Source organism: Rhinatrema bivittatum, chromosome 5 (assembly GCF_901001135.1).
Source record: "Rhinatrema bivittatum chromosome 5, aRhiBiv1.1, whole genome shotgun sequence".
Taxonomy (NCBI): domain Eukaryota; kingdom Metazoa; phylum Chordata; class Amphibia; order Gymnophiona; family Rhinatrematidae; genus Rhinatrema; species Rhinatrema bivittatum.
In genome coordinates this window covers 18122918-18134822 of record NC_042619.1, presented here as the reverse complement: position 1 = coordinate 18134822, position 11905 = coordinate 18122918, and positions in this window count along the sequence as shown.

The following is an 11905-nucleotide window of genomic DNA, read 5'->3' as shown; positions in this document are numbered from 1 at the left end:
TCGCACAGAATTTCTGTCAGCTGCCGCAGAGCTGCCCTCCTCATTAATAACCTGAGCTATACTTTCTCCCTACTTTAATGACTTCTGCCTCCTTATGTACACTTTCTATATTTCTCATTTTTGTGATCCTCGTCATCGTTCCACAGCCACTCACGGGGGAGATAACACCACTGTCTTCTAGTGTTATGCCAGTAAGTGATAATAGGGTCTGTGCCAGTGCAACTTGGAATGCACCTTTCAGGCCCCTGACTTACTTTTTATTCATTTAAATATCACAGATAAATACAGGGGGCAATTGTGATTGGCCCACAGTGTTGCTAAAAGCACCTCCTCTTTATGGGGGCAGCCGACTGGGGTGAAACAGTGCTCACTCATTGGAAAATCAAACGTACATGGCCTGGTTTCCTCCTCCAACCGAAACCCACTCCCAGGAAATGCCTTGATAATGCTAGATATGAAAGCTCGTGGAGACTTTTAGCTGGCAGAGGAGGATAAATGCTTTTCAGTATTGCTTTCTACAATATTAGAAAGTCATTTAGCTTATTTTATTATGAGCACAGTCAGTCTAGGCCTCAACATCCGTACAATCCAGAATGCAATAAAGAAGTGTTAATAACATGCCACATGTCACTTTAAAAGAAATTGCATTAAATTTGACAATTCACTTTTTTTTTTTCTAATTAAATTTGACAAAAAAACAAAACTGCAAAAAGTTGCAACAGCCACGATGCTTCCAGGTTTCAGCAATTAGAGAGCAGGGATTAATCTCTACTAACCTGCCAAAGATATGACAATTAATCACGCCCCTGCACTATGTACGAATCCCTTGCTTCTGATTGTGAAGTTTCCCTTGAGTCATAAAGTGGGTGAAATATTCTTTCGGGTTTTGTTGGCAGTCACGGGTCATGCCAGGAGACAGCAAGGTCTTTATTTTCTCAGTTATTTACTTTGTTATCAGTTCTCTAATGCTAAAGTTTCTGCTGTAATGAGCTCCATGCCCGGGGAATTCTGGGCAGAGTCTATCGGGTCATAAATCTGTTGGGTGCTTGGGGGAATTTCATTCCTGTAATCTTTGTCAATTTGTACTTTGATGTAAAAAGTAAATGATCTCTGTGGTATTGACTTCCTTCCTGGGAAATGTAATTTAGCTCATAATAATAACAGCACTTTATTTGTGCTCCTATTCCAGCAGGAGATAAGCTGCCCATTGTCTGCTCCTAAGCTCCCTTGGGTTGGAGCCCAACGCCCAGCCCTTCTGTTGCTCGCAATACTGCTTTACGTATCTTTTCATATTCCCTGCGATTGGCGGAGGAACGCAGTCCCCCCTTGTAAATAAAAATATCCCTCATTCCCCCCCCCCCCCAGCTGTCCACAGCAGGCCTGCCAAGCCTTCCCCGCCTTCGATCCCCTGCTTCTCAGCATTGTACCCTAAAGCAAAATGGCCCCCAGTGTTTGCCGACGACGATTTGAAATGAAGGAACGATTGCCCCCAGTGAGTGAACATCCAGGCTGAATTTCGTAGCTGGAAGGGAAGCCTTGTATGTCAGTTATTTTAGTTCTGGCCTGACTTTAGCAGATGACAAATGCTAGAGAAGGAAGTGAGGGTTCCACAATGTTAGAGGTCACTTATAGTTAGGGGTTGGGTGGGGAAATGTAGATCTTGTTCCAGATTTATAATCCATGCCGTACACAGCACAAGGGCATAGCCAGAAGTTAATGCTGAGTGGGCCCAAGGATAACATAGGGGGGGTGGGGGGCACTGTTAGCCCCTTACTCTGTCCCTATCCCTTTAAATTGCTTGCATCACTCTGTATTGTCTGTCTGTTCACACTCTCCTTGACCTGGCTACTTTAATGCAAGGGTTAATCTCGCTGCTATTGAGCACACCGGGCACTCCTGAAGTCTTAAGGTACTGAGCACAGGAGTGCTTTTTAATCCCCGCCAAAAGGAAACAGTAGGATCTGTACAGGAAGGGCGGTGCTGTTTCCCTCTTCACGTGAGCTTCCTTAAAGGGCAGGGGGTCGTATTCTGGCAGCAATTCCAGAACATCCTGGCCCTCTAACTGCTGAACCTTGAAGGGTTGACTCAGATGGGACCTGATCCTGCTCCTAGAGAAGGGGGGGAGGGGGGGCTTGAGCCAAATTTGAGAGGCCACAGGCACCCCCAAGTCCACCTACCCCCCCCATAACTACACTCTTGGCACAGTATATATTACCCACCCAAAAGATACATCAATTAAAGATGGCCTCCAGGAAAAGATTATAAGATATGCGGAGTCAGACCAAGGTCCTTTGAGCCCAGCATGCTGTCTCTGTCATTGGCCAGTCTGGGTCACAAGTACCCGACACATCCCCAATTATTGATCTATTCCTTGTATCTCATTCCCGGGGATAAGCACTGGCTTTATCAAATGACGGTCCAAAATATTTTAATTTTATATTCTTCTTGATGTAACTGTAAACAAATTGGCCCCAATGGATGAGTCTAAGATGGGGAGAAAGGGGGCCTCTTTTCTCTTGTTGTTGGTATCAGCTGAGCGTTCACCTCAGCAGGAGTTAGGCTGGCGACAGTTACCCGGTCTGTTCAGGTGGCAGCTGCACTTCTCTGGTGAGACCGCACCTCGGGAGCTGTAGAGCAATTCTTCAGATTTAGACCATCTTCAAGAGGGCAACAAGGGCAGGGTTTTAAAAAGGTTACATGCGCGCCGGGCCTATTTAAAAAAGCCCGGTGAGGCGCGTAAAGCCCCAGGATGTTTGCAAAAAGGGACGTGGCGGGGGCAGGGTGGTCCGGGGGCGGGGGTCAGGCTCCCGGCACAGCAGCCATATTCGCCAGGGATTGCGCACCGGCAGTCGGCCGCCGCGCGCAACTTACTTCAGCCCCAGGGCTGAAGTGAGTTTTGCAACAAAAAAAAAACCAAAAGGAAAAGTAGGGGAGAAAGGGCGGGGGAGGTAGGGGAAAGGAAGGGAAGGTGGGGTGGGGGGGAGGGAACGGGGAAGGCTGTGCGGCTTGGTGCGGGCTCGGCCCGCACAAGGTGCACAATTGTGCACCCCCTTTGTACGCACCGACCCCCCGATTTTATAACTTACGTGCGCCTGCGTGCGCAAGTTATAAAATCGGGCGTACACGTGTGTGCGCCTGGTAGCGTGCGCACATGTACGCCCGCGCGCAAGCTTTTAAAATCTACCAATTTTGGGGGCAGCAACAGAGGCTTTGTTATACATGAGCCCACAGGGCTCTCTACTTGATATCTGTATTGGCCAGTACCCCCCCCCAGGCAACATACAAGGAAAGGGGGGGGGGGCAGGAGTGAGCCTGGAGCAGAGAATAAAGCAGAGCAAGGAAGAGTCACTCTGCTCCCTAAACTAATCCCTCAACCCTTGTTGCTCACCCAGTTCCCTGACTGGAGGGAGTGGACATGAGTTCAGTTTTTGTCTGCATATTTCTCTTTATAATTTGTGATAATTTATAGTGGATTTGGGGAGGGTTTTGTGTCGCGTGTGTGTGTGACTAACCTGAGGAATTCTGCCAAACATGAATTTAGGTAAAAACCATTCGGCCCATCCACACTGCCAATTTACTTCCTAATCCCTTTCTTTCCTCCCGAGATCCTCTGGGTGTGTCCCAGGCTTTCATGTATTTCCAGCTCGTTCTATTTTCCCAACAGGAGATGCACTGCTGATAATAAAATTGGATTTTAAGCCCCCCCCCTTTCCAAAAAAAGGTTCAAGACGGCTTGCAGCATTTTTAAAAAACTTTATAGTTATTGAATTTAAAATCATTTACAAAGAATAAACTTTGCAAAGAAACATGAGAAAATAATCATTGAGAAAGGACAATATGACAAACACAAAGAAGCAGTGAGATGTCTCAGTAGTCCACAAACAACTAAATAAATAAATATTCATTAAACGCTTTTCCTTAATAAGTAAAGCATTAACAGCCTTTAAGAAAGAAATGTCTTGCTCCACCAAGGAAATCTGAGCCAAAGTTGCAGTTTGATTAGAGTCCCGTATATGAGTCTCAAGGCGTTTAGAGACAGAATCCACTTTGGCCGAACAGGAAACACTGGAGAGCATCCAGAGTAACCACTGCCAGTTTTGGGGGGAATCAAATTTGCCAACAGATTGTAACTCACCACCCGAACCCTCAGGTGGCTCCAGTTGGTACATCAGCAGATTCCTGCAGAGATAGAACAACCGCATCTCCATTAACAACCCCCCCGAGGCTCCCCTTTCCACGGCAGTCTCAATGACATCATCAGTCAGCGACGCCATCACCCTGTTCTGGGAGGGATCCTGGTGAGCTGGCAGTGGACGGGCATCAAGGGGGCTAAGGGAAATGTCATCCATCGCGGTCAGCTCTCCTCTGTTGACCTCGACACCAGGGCTCTGAACTCCTTACATGGTCACAAAGACTGTGAATTCAGGTACTAACCGCTGTCCAGGGGTTAGAGAGGACTTAGAAGGGTAAGTCCTAAATTTCCCCTTCCTTTTAAGAGACATAGTAACACCCAAACCTCAAGCAACAAAGGAAAAACGTGTAGCACAACCAGGGTTGTTTTACGCCACCACCTTGTTCCTTCCAAAACCCACCGTGGCTTGCAGCATTTTTAGACCTAAAAGTGGTAATAGTCTAAGAAGATAACTTTCAAATTGTGTGCTGTGGCATATATGCGTCTATATGGAAAGTGGGAGGTTTTTAAAAAATTCTTATTAGTATTAATTATGGGGTATTATTTGAGTCTACTGTTTTGAAATATTTTATTGGTTTTTGGGAAATTTATGAAAATGTTATAGGTGTTTTTAATTATTGGATTTTCTATTCATCGGTTGTTTTGAAGTATTTATTCTTTTTATTAGTATGTTTTTATTATTAAGATTGATGTTTTATATTACTTAATGTTATTGTTTGATGTTTTATGAGGCATGGTGATGTTTCTCTTTTTTTTTGTTACACTACAGAGTATGGCTTGTTGCAGTTTTGTTGCGACCGTCGCTGCCCGTTTCGACTACGCCCACCTTACCTCTTTGGCGACTCCCTCTTTGCCTGTTGGAAGTTTGGCTGCCGTGGCGTCATCGTGCTGTTCTCCGGCGTCCTCGGACCAGCTAGACGCCGCACTCCACCATATTTCCCAGCAGCCTAAGGGTGCGCGCGCGACGCTGTCCCAACTCAAGTACCAGCAGTGGCGCGAACCTCAGGGGCGTCCCCCTGAGGTGACGTCATTTCCACCAGATATTTAAGGTCTCTGAAATCGCTATCTATTCGAGTTAGCAAAGAGTTACCTTGCTACTCTGCCTCCTCAGACTTACCAGGGGTACCCGCTCCTCGGGGGCCTCGCTTTCTCTTTGCTTTTCAGATCTTAGTCTGGAATCGGTACTCGCTCCTCGAGGGCCCACATACTTGGACTTGCTATTGAATACTACTTCTGCCAGGAAGTTATCGCTGCCTACACCAGTGAGTTACCATCTCTCTCTCTCTCAGAGCATTCCCTGGAACCAGGTACTCGCTCATCAAGGGCCTAATCCTTTTCAGCTCCTGGGCTGCTTCTAAGAAACTATTGTGTGAGTATTACCATCAAGGATCTGCTCCTGAACTCTGCATACCCTGCCTACTCATTATATTCAGTTTCTCTACAGCTCAGTTATCCAGGATCGCTGTTCCAGTATCTGAGGGACCACAGCCCAGCCGGGCACTTTCAGCTCATTACTGCCACCTCTGTGGGTCCATATACTGTCTAATAAAAGAACTAGTGTGTGTCTGTCTCCATACTCTGAGCCTGACCGGTGGTCCCTCTCGGGATCTTCCCACAGGGGCGTGGTCATCTGCCACCGGCCCAAGGATCGACCCACAACTACCTCGAATACTAACAGGTTTCCAGTTCAGTTTTTGTCTGTATGTTTCTATTTATACTTTATGATCTCTTTATTCTGTATTTTCTGACAGACTGTGCTCTGCAGGTGTGACTGAGATGAGGTATTCTGCTAGTATGCAGATTTTGTGTAGGGATCTATAGAAGCTTGGCTTGTTCTTTTTTTCTTAATTGGAGATATATTGGCCTTTTACGGCCTGGTGTAATATTTACAGTGGTGCCTTTTCATAGGTAGGGTTGTTACTGTTTGAGTGCTGGCAGTTAGTGCTGTTCTGATATAGGAGGTTTACTATATTGTAATTGCAATTCAGATTACTCATGGCTTTTTGAAGGCCAAGCCCACACCCAACATGTGTTACAATAGGCCTAATACCATATGGGTTCCAAGTGGCAGAATCTGAATGTAAATTTATGCAAATAAGGGGAAAGGACCACTCATACACATGCATACCCTAGTCCTCAAGTATTCAGTCCTAGTCTATGGAAAAGTTGGCAACTCAATGCCAGACTCCAAGTTAGCCTTATGCACTACCTTAAGGGCAAATCACCCAAGTTAAAGCAAGAAAAGATCTTGCAGAATCGTTCAACAGTGGGGATGTTTTATTTTCCTTTTTGCTACACTAGAAGCACATAATGCATTGACTAGATAGGCAAGGCCTAGACTGCCTGTTTAGAATGCAGAGTGCTGGAAGACCCCAGAGAGCAGTGCAGGTCCAGTCCTGCAGCTGGAGATGGAGGTCAGAAGAAAGTGGGACAAGGTTTGGGATATTATCATTCTAAGATAGGAATTTCCCAACAGTGAATGGCAGATGGCCGGTGTGAGCTCGGGTTTCTAGTTCCCAGATGAGAATACTTCTGCCAGGTCAGCAGTTCTGATGTCAAATGCACAGCTTTCTTGCACTGGGTTTCCATAACTGGTTATTATGGTTATAAATATAATTACAGGAGGTTGTTTTCTGGCCCTGGAAATACTCTGAATCATAGAGGAATAAGCTTTGCTTTAGTGTTTGCATCTTACTGGAGTTTAGACAACTGCCAAACTAAGTCCTACATGACTTTGCCCTTCCTTCTAATAATATCTGGTGACTTTAACCTTTTCTTATCCCGATTTAATTTGAAAGACCAGTACAGTGAAAAGGCGCAAATGTTATACTGATGGACAAAGCGAGTGTCCCTGAAGGGCCTGTGAATCCTTGAAGCATAGGTGTGCTCATGTGACGTATAAAACAAAAGTGTAGTTAATAATGTCTTCTAGTTTGATGGTATTAGGTATGATGTCTTCATTTTCCCAGTGCTTGCGTGGGTGTGAAGTGTTCTGAGTTCAGCAAGTCTCCTGTTTCAGGCAAAAACATTAGAAAAATCCTCTTTTTATTTCTTGGCTTTGTGCCCACAGGCAGGCCGCGCTGACAGCAGTAGCTGGGAAATGTCCAGTCCCTTCCCCTCTTTTTTTCTTAAGCCGTGCATGATGTCAGTCGGGGGAGGGAAGAGCGCTGGGCAGTTGGATGTGTGTCCAAAAAGGAAAGAGGGGGCAGTTAAATGAAGGAGAGATGATTTATACAGCGCCAGAGTACAGATCGAGGCCTATAAGTTGCATAAAACCCACTTACACAAAAGTCACAAATGGACGGTGATGGACATGGCCCCTGAAGCCCCACCGTCAAATTCCAAATCCAAATATTTGTCTCTGACCAACTAACAAACTATCTCAGCAAATATTTTTTTCAGTTATTATCAGATTCCTGCAGGTAGATACGTCTGAGACTTGGGACCTGGACCGCACCAGGGGTAGAATCACAAAAACATATCACTGACCACTGGCCTAAGAAACAGTCATGGAAGAAAGAAGGCAGGAGAAAAATGTTTGCACAGTTTTTGTGTCAAAATGCTGAGCCATCAGGGTTGCTTTTGGGGGGAGAGGCGAGCATGGTTTCCAGGTAGGTTAATGATTATGATCTGTTTGATGCTCCCTGGATTGCACTGGCATTAAACTAGCCCCCAACTTTATTAAAAGTACGATGAATCAAGAAAAACTGTGAAATTACCAGCAACTACCACTACAATGCAAAATTATTGGCTGCCCTTGCAGATCGGGACAAGGTGGCTGTATCTGCAGATGGGGGTTAGGGCAGGGACTGCAGCGGCAGATTAGGGTCTAGGAGGGAGCAGTGGCAGGAATGGATCCGAGTTGGGGAGGGGTTTTCGTATTTGGGAAGCCTCAATCAGCAGACAGCACAGTATTAGTTTTTATTTGCTAACCTTCTAGACACCTTGAAGTCATCAGATGAGTCTCACAGAATAAAACTGAGTTAATCAGGGCGATAGAAATCCAGTGGTCAAGCGATCAATGGTGACCATGGCACTCACCCCCCACTGCCTGCATGTTCGATTTGATTTATTCATTTCTGACCTGCGTATACAATAGTAATTGCTTAGGGGCGGGCTAGAAATGAATAAATCAAATGGCTGATGACAGCAGCATAAAATAGCAATGAGGATTATTATTATAACATTTAAATGACACTGGTGAAATCATTAGATTTTTCTCTGATGCCAGAGCTGTTACTGTATGTCTCACTCCTGATGGAGTTAGTGGTAATTTCTGGGTAAGGCATCACAGTATATTTTATTTCAACCTTATTTGCATGCAGTACTGTCCCTCGGCTGCAATGAATACAATACACTAGTGATAGGGCTTCTTGTCTTGACTTGGCTAAGCCTCACTCAGAAGATTTTATGATCTCATTAACACAAAGAAGAAACATACAGCTTCCTCTCAGCTGCTCCTACAAGAATATTTATGATGGTAGTATATCTCTAACCTAGGTAGGCTGCAAGCCAAGAAATTAGTTTTTTATACAGGTCTGTCATTGGAAACGTACAATAATTAGATTGAGATATGATCCTTCTATCCAAGGGATCACTGTATTCATGCAGTGCTCTTCGTCTACATGGCAGTGTGCACTGACTCAGACCATAGGTGCCAGCTCTATGGGTGCAATGGGTGCTCCGGCATGCCCAGAAGTGAGTAATCTTCTTCACTGAGTCCAGGGAGGGGTCATTTATGTTGAGTTTAGCACCTCCAATTCTTCTGAACAGTTGGCGCCTATGCTCCAGCTTTGGAAGATCCAGAGTCTATGGCTCCTGGCTCCTGGCTAACCAATGTGATGACTTGGCTAGTTTGGGAGGGTTGTAAAATATGGAAAACCCTTTCTTAATGGGAAGTGCTGGAACATAATGCAGTTCACTCAAATATCTATACATAAAGGTAAATAAAGAGCACTTCGCCTCTATTTTAATACAATTTTATTGGCAAGAGCAGCTAAAGCAGAGAAACAAAAAAAAGTTTAATTCACAAACTGCAAAGTTCAACCCATTTTCACATTTTTGTTCCAGAATTAGATGTGTGAAATTTAAAAAACTGAGCTACAAAAACATTCCCAGAGTTTTTTGCACAAGACTTCTCAAAGCATACGAATATAGGCACCATATTTCATCATGGAACTGTCATGCGTCAAAATAAAACTTAGCTATGTATCATATACGGTGACACATCCAATCAGAAGAAAGAGAACTTTGAATAATTACAAACAGAAATACACAATTATATTCACATGGCTCAAAATTACCATAGTCACATCTAATGAATCCATGATTGGTTTATTACACTGCCTCATTAGTAGTAGTAAATAGTGTTCAAATGCATATTTATCATTCACTGATATTTTTTTTTTTATAAGTGCCTGGAGTTGGGATTTTTCAATTTAGAACTCTATTACAGTTTCCTGAATGAATAAAAAAGGATCAATTCACACATCTTACGACAGTGAATATCAGGAAAATAATGATGAGCAAGATATCATTACTTTTCCCATTGAGCTGCCAGAGATATAAATTCATGTGGCTCTAATAAGCAATTCCATTGCTAGAGAATAATATATTGTGTATACAGATTGAGCTAAAATTCACACATATTTAAAGTGCTCCCTACAGTATGCAAACATTTCTGGTTTATGCTGCCGCTCTCCTAATACAAACACAGGGCAGCAGGCCACGGCTGACAACAGAAAATAGTGAACGTTTTACTGCAGTGGTGCATCCAATGCAGGGCTATGCACTTCCAAGCTTCTAGGACTGCGGAGGGCCTCTTCAATAGATAGATTTGCATACATGTGATCTAAGAAAAATAATAATGGGCATATTTCCGCTACCCTGAAAACCAGACTGATTTGTGGCCCTAACGAATTGGAATAACATGCTCCAGGCTAATAAGAAATGTATTTTGAGGAACAATATTCAATGGTATAAGATGTCACTGTCCCTTGAGATGAGACTATGTTTTGACTTTCAACGGTTGTAATGTTTTGTAACTGGAAATTGCATTTCCCCTCTCTCTAAATCCTATTTATTTACTGCTCAATTACAAATTTGAAGTTCATAGATGTAATTTTCATTAGAAACACTAACTTTTCTAATAAACCTTGCGCTTTTGTTTTCAATTTTTACCTGACTCCTGAAATTCGTTGCTTGTGTTGTTCTAGTTTTCTGAAGAATTTGTCACTGCGATATCCTCTGTGTTCCCTTGTAGCCACTGGGTTGTAAATGAAAGCTTTGCTCACACTTTCCTGTCTATTTAAATATATGTAAATGAATAGGCAAGGCTACCCAAACTTGTAGTAGTTTATGGTACCTCACAGGCACTTTGAATATTCTGCTGTCTGAAGGTTAATGGGAGACTCCACACGTGAAGTGCATCCTGGCTGCCAGCATATACTGGGCATATCCATGTTCTCGGACAAGAACCTTTCAGTCTAAAAGTGACCCATGCAATGTCTTACCTCTGTGTCTCACAATTCTAATTCAGTGTCTGTAGGAGTTTCCTTTTTCACACAGAGATATGCCATCAAGGTTCATAATTCTGCCACTTGCAGCTCCACATTCAGCACCATTTGTCTAGCCAAGTTCAGGCTGATTGGTCCTGAAATAGCTGGAGAACAGCTTATCCGGCTCGTCCAGGGCAGGTTATTCCAGGGTAGAGCCAGTTCTCTGGCTTAGTTATTTATTAAAGCATTTATAGGCCTAATTATCTAATATTCTAAGCAGCTTCTAAGGGTAACATTCACAGATAAAACATGTAAAGCAAATCTTTCCGACCAATGAAGCTTTGTCGTTTTTGCAATAAATCTAGAGACCAAGCTAATTTAGCTCCATTTTCAGTGCTATCCGTCTAATGTAGCAGGATAACTTTAAAGAGGTTAGCGGGATAAACCTGCCTGGCTTACTTTAACATAGCCAAGCATATTCAGAAGTGCGCCTGTGTTGCTGGAGATCTCCGCAAAGGTAGCTGGATGAGTTTATTCTGCTAACTTCGCTGGCTGGCTAGCAGCTGAATGTAGGCCTCTTAGAATCCACTTGAAATAGCCATAAGCTGTATAATAAATGATGCTTTGATCATTTCTTGTAATGGTGCACTCACAGTTCTCCTTGTTTTCTTTGCATTGTGGCAGCTATGCAGATGGGATGTTACAAGTTTCTAAAAACATCTACCCTGGACCACTACTATCCTAGAAACTATTACAAAGTTAATCAAATTCATCTTGCCACACCTTACTACTTCAGCTTCAGTAATGACATCTTTCTACAGATCACGGGCACTACTATGGGTACTGGATGGCACTACAGTATGCCAACTTTTTGATGATTAGAACTGGAAGACTGGATGCCAGACTAGACCAGGATGTGTAAAAGTCTGTATGTAACTTGATTTCAGGGATACTTTTATGCACAGTGGGATGGAGTTGGCATGAATGCACATACTTTCTTATTTTAAAAAGGAGTGAATTTTCAAAGGGGTTTTGTGGTAAAATAGCATATGTGTGCATAAATAGCATGTACGCTATTCCCTAAACCCCGAGAGCAAGCACATTCTTGCAGAATGGTGCGTGCATTTTACTGGATGATCTAGGAGAATTCTGGGCAGGCTTCGGAAGTGCGCAAACAAGTTTACAAAATACCTACCTCAGTGTTAAAATTAGGGTT